Source organism: Phyllobates terribilis, unplaced genomic scaffold, assembly GCF_046119375.1.
Source record: "Phyllobates terribilis strain yellow unplaced genomic scaffold, ASM4611937v1 Scaffold_1__5_contigs__length_1240528914, whole genome shotgun sequence".
Classification (NCBI taxonomy): domain Eukaryota; kingdom Metazoa; phylum Chordata; class Amphibia; order Anura; family Dendrobatidae; genus Phyllobates; species Phyllobates terribilis.
In genome coordinates this window covers 970,648,498-970,664,660 of record NW_027362761.1, presented here as the reverse complement: position 1 = coordinate 970,664,660, position 16,163 = coordinate 970,648,498, and positions in this window count along the sequence as shown.

Sequence of the window (16,163 nt, the reverse complement as noted above, 5' to 3'; positions counted from 1 at the left end):
CTAGATGCAGTAAAAAATTGTTATTAGATACACAGGTGGTATAGCTTGGTTCAGATGGGCTACTCCACTGACTACCAGACACTGCTACAGGCCCAAAAGGATTTACAGGGCTAGATGCAGTAAAAAATTGTTATTAGATACACAGGTGGTGTAGCTTGGTTCAGATGGGCTACTCCACTGACTACCAGACACTGCTACAGGCCCAAAAGGATTTACAGGGCTAGATGCAGTAAAAAATTGTTATTAGATACACAGGTGGTGTAGCTTGGTTCAGATGGGCTACTCCACTGACTACCAGACACTGCTACAGGCCAAAAAGGATTTACTGGGTTAGATGCAGTAAAAAATTGTTATTAGATACACAGGTGGTGTAGCTTGGTTCAGATGGGCTACTCCACTGACTACCAGACACTGCTACAGGCGCAAAAGGATTTACTGGGCTAGATGCAGTAAAAAATTGTTATTAGATACACAGGTGGTGTAGTTTGGTTCAGATGGGCTACACCACTGACTACCAGACACTGTTACTATGCCCAAAAGGATTTACTGGGCTAGATGCAGTAAAAAATTGTTATTAGATACTCAGGTGGTGTAGCTTGGTTCAGATGGGCTACTCCACTGACTACCAGACACTTCTACAGGCACAAAAGGATTTACTGGGCTAGATGCAGTAAAAAATTGTTATTAGATACACAGGTGGTGTAGCTTGGTTCAGATGGGCTACACCACTGACTAACAGACACTACTACAGGCCCAAAAGGATTTACTGGGCTAGATGCAGTAAAAAATTGTTATTAGATACACAGGTGGTGTAGCTTGGTTGAGATGGGCTACTGCACTGACTACCAGACATTGCTACTATGCCCGAAAGGATTTCCTGGGCTAGATGCTGTAAAAAAAATTTATTAGATACACAGGTGGTGTAGCTTGCTTCAGATGGGCTACTCCACTGACTACCAGACACTGCTACTATGCCCAAAAGTATTTACTGGGCTAGATGTAGTAAAAAATAGTTATTAGATACACAGGTGGAGTAGCTTGGTTCAGATGGGCTACTCCACTGACTACCAGACACTCTACAGGCCCAAAAGGATTTACTGGGTTAGATGCAGTAAAAAAATTGTTATTAGATACGCAGGTGGTGTAGCTTTGTTCAGATGGGCTACTCCACTGACTAACAGACACTGCTACAGGCCCAAAAGGATTTACTTTGTTAGATGCAGTAAAAAATTGTTATTAGATACACAAGTGGTGTAGCTTGGTTCAGATGGGCTACTCCACTGCCTAACAGACACTGCTACAGGCCCAAAAGGATTTACAGGGCTAAATGCAGTTAAAATTTGTTATTAGATACACAGGTGGTGTAGATTGGTTCAGATGGGCTACTCCACTGACTAACAGACACTGCTACCATGCCCAAAAGGATTTACTTGGTTAGATGCAGTAAAAAATTGTTATTAGATAAACAGGTGGTGTAGCTTCATTCAGATGGGCTACTCCACTGACTACCAGACACTGCTACAGGCCCAAAAGGATTTACTGGGCTTGATGCAGTAAAAAATTGTTATTAGATACACAGGTGGTGTAGCTTGGTTCAGATGGGCTACTCCACTGACTACCAGACACTGCTACAGGCCCAAAAGGATTTACTTAGCTATATGCAGTAAAAAAAATTTATTAGATACACAGGTGGTGTAGCTTGGTTCAGATGGGCTACTCCAATGACTACCTCACACTGCTACAGGCCCAAAAGGATTTACTGGGTTAGATGCAGTAAATAATTTTTACTAGATACACAGGTGGTGTAGCTTGGTTCGGATGGGCTACTCCACTGACTACCAGACACTGCTACTATGCCCAAAAGGATTTGCTGGGCTAGATGCAGTAAAAAATTGTTATTAGATACACAGGTGGTGTAGCTTGGTTCAGATGGGCTACTCCACTGACTACCAGACACTGCTACAGGCCCAAAAGGATTTACTGGTTTAGTTGCAGTAAAAAATTGTTATTAGCTACACAGGTGGGGTAGCTTGGTTCAGATGGGCTACTCCACTGACTACCAGACACTGCTACAGGCCCAAAAGGATTTACTGGGCTAGATGCAGTAAAAAAAATTTATTAGATACACAGGTGGTGTAGCTTGGTTCAGATGGGCTACTCCAATGACTACCTGACACTGCTACAGGCCCAAAAGGATTTACTTGGGTAGATGCAGTAAAAAATTATTATAAGATACACAGGTGGTGTAGCTTGGTTCAGATCGGCTACTCCACTGACTACCAGACACTGCTACAGGCCAAAAAGGATTTACTGGGCTACATGCTGTAAAAAAATTGTTATTAGATACACAGGTGGTGTAGCTTGGTTCAGATGGGCTACTCCAATGACTAACAGACACTGCTACAGGCCCAAAAGGATTGGCTTAGCTGCATTGAGAAACACTTGCACAGCACTGGCACAGACCTGCCTGGCAAAAAGTGCTAGGAGCTGCTGTAACCTAACCCTCAAAAGGGCGGCAATTACAACTAGTCCCTACTCCCTAAACCTATCTCTCTATTTAACTGCAAATTCGCTCGCAATTCACTAAGTTATATTGTATATCGCCCACAGAAGCAGTGGTGCCATCTAACACTCAGCTGTAGCAGTGAGAAAATGGTGGCGACGGGGAGAATGGCTGGGTCTTATAGGGCAAGGACATGTGACATACACTGCCAATGACACATGCCCTTGCTTGTGTGAAAAAAAGCAGTTCGCTCCGTGTGTGCTCTGCTGATAGGCTGACAGATTGCACCTCCCCACTGTAAATGCGGGAAAGAAAAAAAAAATGGAGATCGGCATTATTTCTGCAGAGATCCATCCCCTGCCCCTCCCCCCGCCCACTCTACACTGAAACTGTCTATTAACATTGATTAACAGCATTACTGTGAAAAAATGCAGTTACGGTTTTGGTGCACGAACAGTTATCGAACATAACCTCGAACAGCGAAATTTTTTGCAAACCGTTCGGGTTCGTCGAACGGCTCGAACACCGCCCAAAACAGCTCGAATTTGAGATGGGCGAACAGTTCGAGTCGAACACTGCTCATCTCTAAACCCCAGCTGTAAAAAAGCTGAAGCTGAAAAGAGGATGGCTACTACAAATGGATAATGATTCTAAACACACGACAAGTCATTATTCGTCAGTCTGCAGTCAATTAATGAATTAATTGCAATATAATCTCATTATAAGAAACCTGTTACATGAAAATGCTAGTTATCTGCACATATAGGTTTAACCTGCAAGTAAATAACATTACAATACTGCTTGCTTGGCTGCCCTATTGAAAGAACAGCTACTTTGAGAAATTTAACATATTTCCCCAGCAGCTTTTAGTCCTGGGGCATGCATGGAGATGCTATAGTCATTACTCATAGTAGCGCTCACTATACTGTGAGCAGTTATTGTTAGCATGCATTGGTACTTTGATTGACAGCTCACTCTTCACAGATGTGCAGCAGAGCCAGCTATCAATCAATGTGCAAGGGCATACTTTCTATGTCTTTATTTTTAATGGGGGAAATCAGAGGTGACTCAATTTTTTTTCCACATATTTTAAAACTTTTTTTTATTTTTGCTGTGTTTTGTTCTCCTTAGGGGACTTAAACCTCTGATTGTCTGATCACTTGTACTATATACAGCAATTCCAACACTATATAGCACAAATCATAATCTCCTATCTGAGATAGCCACAGGCTGACTTTGATAGGAGTACTGTCCTGATTAGAGATGAGCGTTGTTCGACTCGAACTGTTCGCCAATCTCAAATTCAAGCTGTTTTGGGCGGTGTTCGAGCCGTTCGGCGAACACGAACAATTTGAAAAAAATTCGGCTGTTCGAGGTTATGTTCGATAACTGTTCGTGCACCAAAATCATAACTGGATTTTTTCTCAGTAGTGCTGAAAATTAATGTTAATACGCAGTTTGAGTGTACAGCGGGGCGGGGGAGGGGCAGGGGATGGATCTCTGCAGGAATAATGAAGATCTCCATTTTTTTTTCTCTTTCCCGCATTTACAGTGGGGAGGTGCAATCTGTCAGCCTATCAGCAGAGCACAGACGGAGCGAACTGCTTTTTTTCACACAAGCAAGGGCATGTGTCATTGGCAGTGTATGTCACATGTCCTTGCCCTATAAGACCCAGCCATTTTCTCCGTCGCCACCATTTTCTCACTGCTGCAGCTGCGTGTTAGACGGCACCGCTGTTGCTGTGTGCGCTATACCTTGTTAATTTAAAGCCAATTTTCGCACAAATCTACAGATAGCTTGGGAGTAGGGAAGAGTTGTGATTGCAGTCCTTTTAAGGACTAGGTTACAGCTTTTCCTACGACTTTTATCAGGCAGGTCTGTGCTCTTAAATAGATAGGTTGGGAGTAAAGACTAATTGTAATTGCAGTCCTTTTCAGGACTAAGTTACATCAGTTCCTATCAGTTTTTGCCAGGCAGGTCTGTGCCAGTGCTGTGCAAGTTTTTTTCACAGCATTTGGCTAAATCTAGCAAAGCTAATCCTTTTTGGCCTATTGCAGAGTGTGCTAGTCAGTGGAGTAGTATATCTGTGTTGCAAGCTACACCACCTGTGTATAGAATACCAATTTTTTTACTGCACCTAGTGAAGTAAAACCTTTTGGGCATAGCATCATTCTATTAGTCCATCTATACTGACCTCCATAAGGTTGCAAATTGAATATAATTTTTTTCTGTATCTAGCTCTGAAAAAATATTTGGGCTTCTAGCAGTGTGTGGGACTTGTTCTATCAGTCCATCTATACTGACCTCCATAAGGTTGCAAATTGAATATAATTTTTTTCTGTATCTAGCTCTGAAAAAATATTTGGGCTTCTAGCAGTGTGTGGGACTTGTTCTATTAGTCCATCTATACTGACCTCCATCAGGTTGCAAATTAAAAATAATTTTTTTCTGCATCTAGCTCTGAAAAAATATTTGGGCTTCTAGCAGTGTGTGCGACTTGTTCTATTAGTCCATCTATACTGACCTCCATCAGGTTGCAAATTGAATATAATTTTTTTCTGCATCTAGCTCTGAAAAAATATTTGGGCTTCTAGCAGTGTGTGGGACTTGGTCTATTAGTCCATATATACTGACCTCCATCAGGTTGCAAATTGAATATAATTTTTTTCTGCATCTAGCTCTGAAAAAATATTTGGGCTTCTAGCAGTGTGTGGAACTTGTTCTATTAGTCCATCTATACTGACCTCCATCAGGTTGCAAATTGAATATAATTTTTTTCTGCATCTAGCTCTGAAAAAATATTTGGGCTTCTAGCAGTGTGTGGGACTTGTTCTATTAGTCCATCTATACTGACCTCCATCAGGTTGCAAATTAAAAATATTTTTTTTCTGCATCTAGCTCTGAAAAAATATTTGGGCTTCTAGCAGTGTAGGCGACTTGTTCTATTAGTCCATCTATACTGACCTCCATCAGGTTGCAAATTGAATATAATTTTTTTCTGCTTCTAGCTCTTAAAAAATATTTGGGCTTCTAGCAGTGTGTGGGACTTGGTCTATTAGTCCATCTATACTGACCTCCATCAGGTTGCAAATTAAAAATATTTTTTTTCTGCATCTAGCTCTGAAAAAATATTTGGGCTTCTAGCAGTATGTGGGACTTGGTCTATTAGTCCAACTATACTGACCTCCACCAGGTTGCAAATTCAATATAATTTTTTTCTGCATCTAGCTCTGAAAAAATATTTGGGCTTCTAGCAGTGTGTGGGACTTGGTCTATTAGTCCATCTATACTGACCTCCATCAGGTTGCAAATTGAATATAATTTTTTTCTGCATCTAACCCAGCCAATAGTTTTGGCCTAATACTACAGTTTGGCCACTCAGCTCTGCTCGGTTCCCATCCATTGTTTTTTGTGCAAACAACTCCAGAGTTGTGAATTAGTTAACCACCAAAATGAGTGGAAAAAGGCCTGCTGCTGGTGGAAAGGGGAATAGGCGTGTTGGGAAGGGGAAAAAAGGTTGTGTCCATGGGGTAGGTGTTAAAGCAACAGTAACATCTGCAGAAGAAAGACCATCTTCCAGCCAAACTAAAATGTCTACTTCTTTTAGCGGACAATGTGATAAGATCCCTTTCTTACGGCCACGCCAATCGCTACAAATTCCAGATGACGCACAAAAACAGCAGGTGCTTCAACGGATATCAAGTGCTCCTTTAAGTGGGCTCTCCTCCTCATCAACTTCAACATCACAAATACTCCAGTCCTCAAAGGTGTCACCCCAATCGCACTTGCTTCCTCACTGCTGCCATATCTCCAGCTGCCCGTCTGAGTATGAGGTAGAACAGAGGGTTGAGTCTGCAGAGCTGTTTACTCATACTATAGCCTGGGAATCAGAGGTCGGCTCCAGCGCTTCTGTGAATCCAGACGAGGAAATGTTTTGCACTGATGCCCAGAATCTTTATGAGTCGGATCCAGGACCAGACGCTGAAGGTTCTGACCATAATGTAGACCCTCATTCCCAAATTGTAACTCATGTTGGTGGAGACAATGAGGAAGACGATGATGAGACTCAAATACCTGATAGGAGCGACAACTTTAGTTTTTTGTCAGGGCAGGAACAGGTTGGCTCTGAGGACGACGGGTGTGATAACGCACAGGGTGATGATGATGAGGTTGGAGATCCCACTTACTGTCAACCCACAGTCAGCCAAGGGATGAGGTCAGCAGAGGAGGTGGAGGAGAATGCTAGTGACGACAAGGTCAGGTTGCGCCTTCCTGGACAGAGACGTAGTACTGGAAGCAAGTCAACAACTGCATCCTCAAACACAACTCTGCCTCTCACCACAAGTCGTGGTGGCTCTTCAGGTCGCATGGGTGCTAAGCCTTGCATAGCCTGGGCATTTTTTCTGATCGATAAAGATGACCCAACTCGTGTTATCTGTAACATTTGTCAGCAAAAGCTAAGTAGAGGCCAAAAAATACATAGTTTGAGTACTTCATGCATGAACCGGCACATGGACATGAAGCATAAGTTGCAGTGGGAAGCTCAGTGTGCTACAATGCGGCCTAGCCTGCCGGGCCAACCACTGTCTGCCATATCTTGTGCATCCGCTGCCTCTTCATCCTCTGTGACTGGGGGGACAGCAGTCACACCTGTTTTGGGACGCAGACCTGCCACCTCTTTACCCGCAACAGCCAGCGTGATTGACAGGTCATCATTTTCTTTGGAGGTGGTAACACCAGTTGGTGTTGAGCGCTGTCTGACATCGATAGCACCACCTTTGGATCAAGGCAACCTAACATGTCCGCCTGCATCTTCCTCACAGACCGGCAGTTTGCCGGGGACACCCTTATCAACCCCGTCTAAGCACAATAGCCAGCCCTCGGTCCCTCAGATGTGGACAAGTAAAAGAAAATTTCCTCCTAGCCATGAGAAAGCTAAGAGGTTGAATTTCACCATCTGCAAGCTCTTGGCTACAGAAATGCTGCCTTTCCGCCTGGTGGACACAGAGGATTTTCGAGACCTTATGTCCGTCGCAGTGCCCCAGTACCAGATGCCCAGTTGGCACTACTTCTCAAAGAAAGGTGTGCCTGCGCTCCACCAGCATGTCGCACACAACATCACCGCTTCTTTGAGAAACTCTGTGTGTGACAGGGTGCATTTCACCACAGACACTTGGATGAGAAGGCATGGACAGGGGCGTTACATGTCGCTGACTGGGCACTGGGTAACTATGGTGACAGCAGGACAAGGGGCTGCTGTCCAAGTCTTGCCATCCCCACGAATTGTGCGTCAATCCTCTTTATCTCAAAGTTCCTCCACTGCTTCTGCCTCCTCAACCTCCTCTCGGTCCTCCACCTGCACCCAAAGCCTGTCTGGTCATGCCACAAGCTTTCTAACTGCGCAGAAGGGATCCTGCACACCTCCTTACTATGCTCGCAGTAGGGCTCAACGTCATCAGGTGGTTTTTACTTTGAAATGTTTGGGAAATGTGAGTCACACAGCTGAGGAGTTGTGGTCAGCTCTGGAGAACCAATTTCATGAATGGTTGTCTCCACTGGACCTGAAACTAGGGAAGGCCGTGTGCGACAATGCTGCAAACCTGGGTGCGGCCCTTCGCCGGGGCAATGTCACACACGTGCCTTGTATGGCTCACGTGTTGAACCTGGTTGTCCAGCAATTTTTACCCCACTATCCCGGACTAGATGGCCTTCTGCAGAGGGCACGGTCGCTGTGTGCTCACTTCCGCCGTTCGCATCCCGCAGCTCAGCGACTTACATCTCTACAGAAGTCGTTGGGCCTGCCACTTCACCGGCTAAAATGCGATGTGCCTACCCGGTGGAATTCAACTCTGCACATGTTGCAGCGACTGTGGCAGCACCGACAAGCCCTGGTGCAATACGTTCTGACGTATAGCCTGGGCCAACGAGATCCAGAGGTGGGGCAAATCACGCTGGAGGAGTGGTCTCAGATCAGGGACCTATGCACCCTTCTGCACAGTTTTGAAATGGCGACGAAGATGTTTAGTGCTGACGATGGCATTATCAGCATGACTATTCCGGTGATTTACATGCTGGAGCACATGTTAAACAGAATTCGGAGTCAAGTGGTGGCACAAGAGGAGGTGGAGGAAGTAGAGGAGGAGGAGTTGTATGCGGAAGGGCTAACATCTGCAAGGTCCAGATGGTCGGCAGCACCAAGGCGGCAGGCATGTGAGGGTGGGGGAGATGGTTTTACCAGGGCGAATGGTAGCAGCAAAACTAGTGAGGAAGGTGCAGGAGCCCAGGAAGAAGTGGAGGACGAACTGATGGAAGACTCATCAGGTGAGGGAGACCTTGATCACATTTCTGTTGTGCGAGGTTGGGGGGAGAGGACAGAGGAAGGAAGCATGATTGTTACCTCGCCACCAACACAACAGGGACTTGGTGCTCCTGGATGCGCAAGACACATGAGTGCCTTCTTGCTGCACTACCTGCAACATGACCCTCGAATTGTGAGAATTAGAAATAATCCTGACTACTGGGTTGCCACACTGTTAGATCCCCGATACAAAAGTAAATTTGCAGAAATTATTCCTGCCATAGAAAGGGATGCATGCATGCAGGAGTATCAGCAGAGACTGTTGCAGAATCTTACATGTGCTTTTCCACAAAACACCAGTGGTGCACGTAGTGAATCTCACAGTTCCAAATTGCCAACCGTGGGACCGTCGAGTGTTCAGCACTCAAACCGTAACAGAAACACAGTATCTGCTGGTAACATCAATTTTGCGGAATCATTTCACCACTTTTTTAGCTCATCCTTTGCAAGGCCACAGGAGACAAGAAGTCTGACACATAGTCAACGCCTAGAGACGATGGTACAGGAGTATCTCCAAGTAAACATTGAAGTCATGACTGTGTCACTGGACCCTTGCTCTTTTTGGGCTTCCAATCTGGATAAATGGCTGGAGCTAGCCACTTACGCCTTGGAGATCTTGTGATGCTCCGCAGCCAGCGTTCTGTCTGAACGTGTGTTCAGCGCTGCTGGTAGTGTGCTGACAGATAAGAGCACGCGGCTCTCCACTGATAATGTAGACAGACTCACGTTCATAAAGATGAACAAATCATGGATCCGAAACGACTTTTCTACCCCTGTGTCATCCTGGGGAGAGTAAAAGCTTGATGATTGGTTAAAATCACCTCACCAACCGTTTTAAGCTTTCAAATTACTAATCATGTTTATCTGTATCTTGGCTGGAAAATAATTTGGGCTTTGTAGCAGTGTGCAGCACTGATTCTAATAGGAAATCTATACTAAGCTCCACCAGATTTAAAATTACTAATCATGTTTATCTGTATCTTGGCTGGAAAATAATTTGGGCTTTGTAGCAGTGTGCAGTACTGATTCTATTAGGCCATCTATAATAAGCTCCACCAGATTTAAAATTAATAATAATTTTTAGCTGCATCTAGCCCGGTAAATAATTTTGGGGCTCCGAGATGCGCAAGACACATAAGTGCCTTTTTGCTGCACTACCTGCAACATGACCCTCAGATTGTCAGAATTCGAAGTAATCCTGACTACTAGGTTGCCACACTCTTAGATCCCCCACACTCTTCGATCAACCTTTTCATTTTAATAAAGACCAAAAAAATGGTCATTTTTGAAATTATAAGCATTAGCAGGTTATTAGAAACTGAAATCAAACAGTTTTCAACTCAAAACTTTATTCTAGGTGATGTTACATTTGCACATAGGACCCCTTGTTCGAAAGGAGCTTCTGAACTCTCTCGTCCATTGAATTTGTCAGGTTTTGGATGGTTTCTGCTTCAATTGTTTTGTATGAGGACAGAATACCCTCCCAGAGCTGTTGCTTAGATGTGAACTGCCTCCCGCCATCATAGACACTCCTTTTGATGATGCTCCAGAGGTTCTGAATGGGGTAGAGGTCAGGGGAGCATGGGGGTCACAGCATAAGTTTGTCCCCTTTTATGCCCATATCAGCCAGAGATGCAGATGTGTTATGTGCAGCATGAGACGGTGCATTATCATGCATAAAAATGATCTTGCTGTGGAATACACGGTTCTTCTTCTTGAACCATGGCAGGAAGTGCTGTTTGAGAAACTCCACATACATTATGGAGTTCATCTTTACCCCTTCAGGGATCCTAAAGGGGCCTACAATCTCTCTCCCCATGATTCCAGCCCAAAACATTACTCCACCTCCTCCTTGTTGGCGCTGTAGCCGTGTTTGCATGGGGTGTCCATCAACCAGCCATCCTCCACTCCATCCATCTGGACCATCGAGCGTTGCACGGCACTCATCCGTGAACAAAACAGTTTTGAAATCAGTCTTCATGTAATGTTTGGCCCACTGGAGCCATTTCTGCTTGTGTGAAGTGGATAGAGGAGGTCGACAGGATGGCGTATGCACAGTTGCAAACCTCTGAAGGACAATGCATCTTGTTGTTCGGGGTACGTTGGAGGCACCAGCAGCTTCAAAAACTTGTCTGCTGCTATGACAAGGCTTTTTTGCCCCTGCTATTTTAACCTGACGTAATTGCCTGTAGGAAAGAGTCCTCAATTTGCCCTTATCAGCACGCACACGTGTGTACTGTGAATCAGCTACATACTTCTTGATTGCCAAGACACTTCATCCTGATCATCGCACAATATTGATTGTAGTCATGCCTTGACCTAAACACTCCACAATTTGTTGCTTCTCTGCAGCCGACACATCCTTTTTCTTTCCCATTTTGGCAGAAAATGTAGGCTGCTTAATAATGTGGGACAGCCTTCTTAAGTAGTCTTGCCTTTCATTGGACACACCTGCCAAACTAATTAGCACAGGTGTCTGCAATTGCTTACAGTGATATAAAGAGCCCTGACACACATCACCATCAATGAGTTTAACTGACAAACAAACAAATTCTTCGCTTATCACTCCTAAACACTTTTTACATAATAATTTGGAACACAGTGTACATGTGCTTTTCCACAAAACACCAGTGGTTCACGTAGTGAATCTTACAGTTCTAACTTGCCAACCGTGGTCTGTATGGAGTTGTTCAATAAAGGGCCCAAAATTAAGATAACATAGACGGGAGAGGTCTCTATGAATAGGAATTCCTAAGCATTTGATACTCTGTGAGGGCCAGGCAAAGGGAAAGTTGGACTGGATGTAATCCTGTATGGATTTTGGGAGGGAGACATCGAGGGCCTCAGACTTCGCTGCATTGATTTTAAAATTTGACCATGTAACAAAGTGATCTATTTCAGCCATAACAGCAGGGATGGATATATGTGATTGAGTGATATATACTAGGACATCATCAGCAAATAGAGAGCACTTGTACTCAGTGCCTCCCACCTCAATCCACTTAATATTGGGGTTATGGCGAATTGATGAGAGCAGGTGCTCCATCACTAGGATGTATAAGAGAGGGGACAGAGGATATCCCTGCCTTGTCCCATTGGTGATTATGAAAGGTGATGAAAATGTTCTGACGCGCCCCCTGGGCATTGGGACACCAGGAGCCGGACCCTTTTTGGTGGATGCTGGTGGTTGTAGTCTCCGTGGCGGCGACCCGGTTCCGTGGCTCAGGGCGGTCAAACCAGTGGCGGAACTATTTATGTGGTTTTGATGTTTAAATGTCCGACTATGCCACCCGTGGATTGCGGTCAGAGTGAACCGCCGCTGCAGGGCAGACCGCTGAGGCTGGTGTTGTGGGTGCAGCAGAGCGTAGCATAACTCCCCACGGGAGGAGTATAGTCTCAGGGCAGTGTATGCGGAGGATGGGGGTGATGGTGTAGGGCAGCAGCAGTAATGACACGGAGTCAGTGATGCAGTCCAGGGCCTTTACTCACAGTTCTTATTATCCAGACCACTTCTGCAGGTAACGTCTGCCCACTTCGTACAGTGCTTACCAGTTGAGGGGCTCAGACAACTCCCAGATAACTTTGGAGCGCTTCACAGGACCCCCTTTGTGTGTCCTTTGTCTGGTCTTTCTTACCAACATTCTGTCCGGCTGCCTCGGGCCTCCTCTTGGTAAACTTGGCGCCAGTTTCCCTGACCCTATGTGGTGCCTTCCTAGCGGGTGTAGCGAGGGGCTGCGCCACATAAAATGTCACAGCCTCCGGTTTCTAGCTGAGGGTCGTTTCCTGCCTCCACTAGTTTCGGGGACCGGTCTCCCCGTTTGGACTGACCCCTCCACGCAGGTGGATTCGGGCGTGCGGTGGCGACTCGCCTGTCGCACCCCTGGGATCCCTTCGTTCCTCGTTCCTGGAGCCTTCTGCGCTCCTCTTCCTTCCTTCTCCCTCTTCCAGGCCTGGGCCTCTGTTACTAGGCCCGCCTCCGGAGAAGAGCTCATGCAGAGCCCCTGCTCCCTGTCACTTCTGCTCAGACTTCTCTGCACTGAACTAAGATGGTGCCCACCTTTTATACTTCCTTCTCAATGCACCCAGGAACTGCTTCCTCCCTGCTCCTGCACTACAGGGTTCCCCTTCCTCAGTGTTCCCTCCCCCCACTCCAGCCAGGGACAGGGACTGTCGTGCCCATCTCATAGACATATTGGTCGCCCTGCCCCACGGCAATGTGGTGTAATGCATGCAGGTGTCGCGGTCCTGATCCACACTCCATCCTTACCTGAGAGTGAGATATCACACCTCTGGGTGAGGTGCAATACCTCTGTAGCAACCAAGCCCTCGGGGTGCTACAGTTCCATTTATCTTCAGCCTAGGTGACGTATTGCGATACCGGGCCGTGATTTTGGCTATAAAAGGGTCCCCTAGACCCCTACCCCAAGCTTTTTAAGAGAATAATATATGGCGTGCCGGAGACTCTATGGAATGCTTTCTCAGCATCCAACGAGAGTATCTAATTACAAAGTTTTAACTGCATCTAGCCCAGGAAATACTTTGTGCCTAGTAGCAGTGTCTGCTAGTCAGCAGATTATCCCAGCTGTTAAGCAAGCTACACCACCTGTAGTTTAGACACTTAATTTTTTCAAAGGAAATGCTTCGGGACCCCGGGACACTCAGTGAAGAGCATCAGGAGGCACCCCAAGGCATAGGGGCTGGGACTGGCGGTAGGACGCCTTGCGGTGGACCGCCGAGCTCGATCCTTATAAAAGCTTTTTAACTGCAGCAGCTTTAGTGGACGCTACTGGAGCTGGAATTACGCGGCTGCTGGCATGAGACTTGCCCTCCAATAGATCCTTGTAAAAGGATTTAAAGTGTATTCATTCAAATTAGAGAGACAATTTAAATTAAAAAGCTTAGACCTGCTTCCACCACAGGGGGCTCGCTCGACCCACCAGCGGACAGGCACCAGTATTGGGAGATGGGGGCTGGCCGTCAGGGTCCACCGCGGCTCTGGCACAAACCCGGCGACACGGAGGTGGCACGGGCAGGAACGGACTGGCCGTGTCGGCTTCTCACTTTTTGGATTTTAGAAGGGCATGACATGCCTATATCTGTGTCTCCCCCTCCTTTTACTTCTCCACCTCTTTTCTTTTCGCATGACTATATGTACTTGTCACTTTTCCATGTGTTAGTTATGTCTTCTGAGCAGTTTGTCAGCTTTTGGACACCTTTGAAAGTGTTTTCTATGTGTTTCTATGTGTTTTTGTTTGCCTGCCATTGGTTTTAACGGTGTTCGAAGGTGTTCGACGAACAGTTCGACGAACAGTTCGGCGAACACAAGGGTGTTTGACGAACCGAACCGAACTCGAACACTACGGGGGTGGCTCAACACTAGTCCTGATAGACGCAACATCCTTAGGAGACCCCTATCCGCGCCCATGTGCAATCTATCAGAACCAATGTGTAGTTAGAACAGCACGCCCCCACTGGTCTTGCGCTGTAAATCCTGCTGTCACAGATTGACAACAGCATTTAACAAGTTAACAGCTGCAGACTTAGCTCTGCTCCACTTGTGGCTGTTAGAGGCATATGATGGCTGAATAACACAGTCATGATCATCAGTTCCTGAGCCCACAACAAAGAACGAGACCCAACATATGACGAACCAACACGTCATATCTAGGAAAGGGGTTAAAAACCAGTACAAAAATTAAAAATGTATTCGTTTTTTTGTGATCAGGCAGATCTTTCTGTTTTGTCACTGCCAGTAAGTCTAAGAGACTGACTACAATTTTCTGCGCAGGGGACTACTAAGAATTTACCTGGCTAGACCTGTGGTTCATGCCAAATTTGGTTGGCTGTGCATTTTATAGAAGATGCACACAGAGTGCTGGACTTGATAATACTGTGTGTCCCATCAACTTTGTATGCTACTTTATGTGTCTGACTTGGTATCCAGTCCACGGGAAATAAAGGGTCAGGGTTCAATTTCTAGTTTGACCAGTTTCTCCAACCATAGGAGTTAGAAATGAAAAATAACACTGCAACTGACTTTTATGCTCACAGTTCTGGGCACGTGCCAAATCCTGTGCAGGGTTCTACCAGGAAACTTCACAAAACACAAAAATTCTATTTTTTACAAAAATATGAGGATTTGGTTAAAGAAAATTGCTTGCAGTAATATAAGACAAAATCCCAATACTGCGCAGGTTCCAAATTGGGGAATTCACCCCAGTTGATGTACAAGAAAAGCTTACTTTCACTAAAAAAAAAAAATAAGTGAGAAGAAAATGCAATCATGCCCATAAATTTTTGTTTGATTAAAATCTTTGTCCTGTGTGAACATACCTGTGCAGTCATAGAAGCCCATACATTTTTATTTGTTAAACTTTTGTGTTCTGTGTGTCCAGCCCTCCTCATTGGCACAATCTTGCACAGGTTACAATTGAGGGAATTAACCCCAATTAATGACCAAAAACTTAATTTCACAAAAAATGAAGGAGAAGCTGAGATGGCTTTCTTCATCACATAATAGTGGCTGGATATCTTCCATCAAGGCTGAGGGCACACTATCATTAACTAAGTCATATGAGTACAAACACTGACTGTTCATCTCATTCAATAAATCAACTATAAGAAGTTGTCAAAATTAGGTTTAGCATGCAGCAGAGCTGAGAAACCTAACCCTGCCAACATCAGGCTCTGTATTTACATTGTCTATTGACAGTGAGCTGCTTATCACAGGAAGGGCAGAGTTGGACTAGCACTCCCCTGCACATCAGACCTAACAATAATAATCCTAGTGACAAAACCTTCACTGTAAGAAAAACAGCACACAGCTTGATAAGGGACACATTGTTGAAGTGTGTGTTTTAACCCCTACCTCATGCCACCCTCAGATAACAAGGCAAAAACCTGCTGACAGAATCCCTTTAAATTCAATTTAAAACCTGTACTCAAAGATGACATTGGGGGGAGCTTCGACAATATAGAGTCAATATGGGTAAATATACATGGGGCTGACAGTAAAGGTAAACCACTAATTGGAGTTTGTGATAAGCTTTCTACCAGGTGGAGGATGAAATACTACAAATGCAACAAGTGGAAAAAGCAGCAAACAATAATATGGTCCTTATTATGGGGGATTTTAACTCTACAGACATTCAATGGGATATAGAGTCTTCTAGCTGTACAACATTGTGTATATTCTCATTATTAATGACCTTGTGGATGGGATTGAAAGTAAAGTGGCAGTCTATGCTGAGGGGGCACATTTTTGTAGAATAATAAAAATTGAGCTAAACTTTGTATTATTA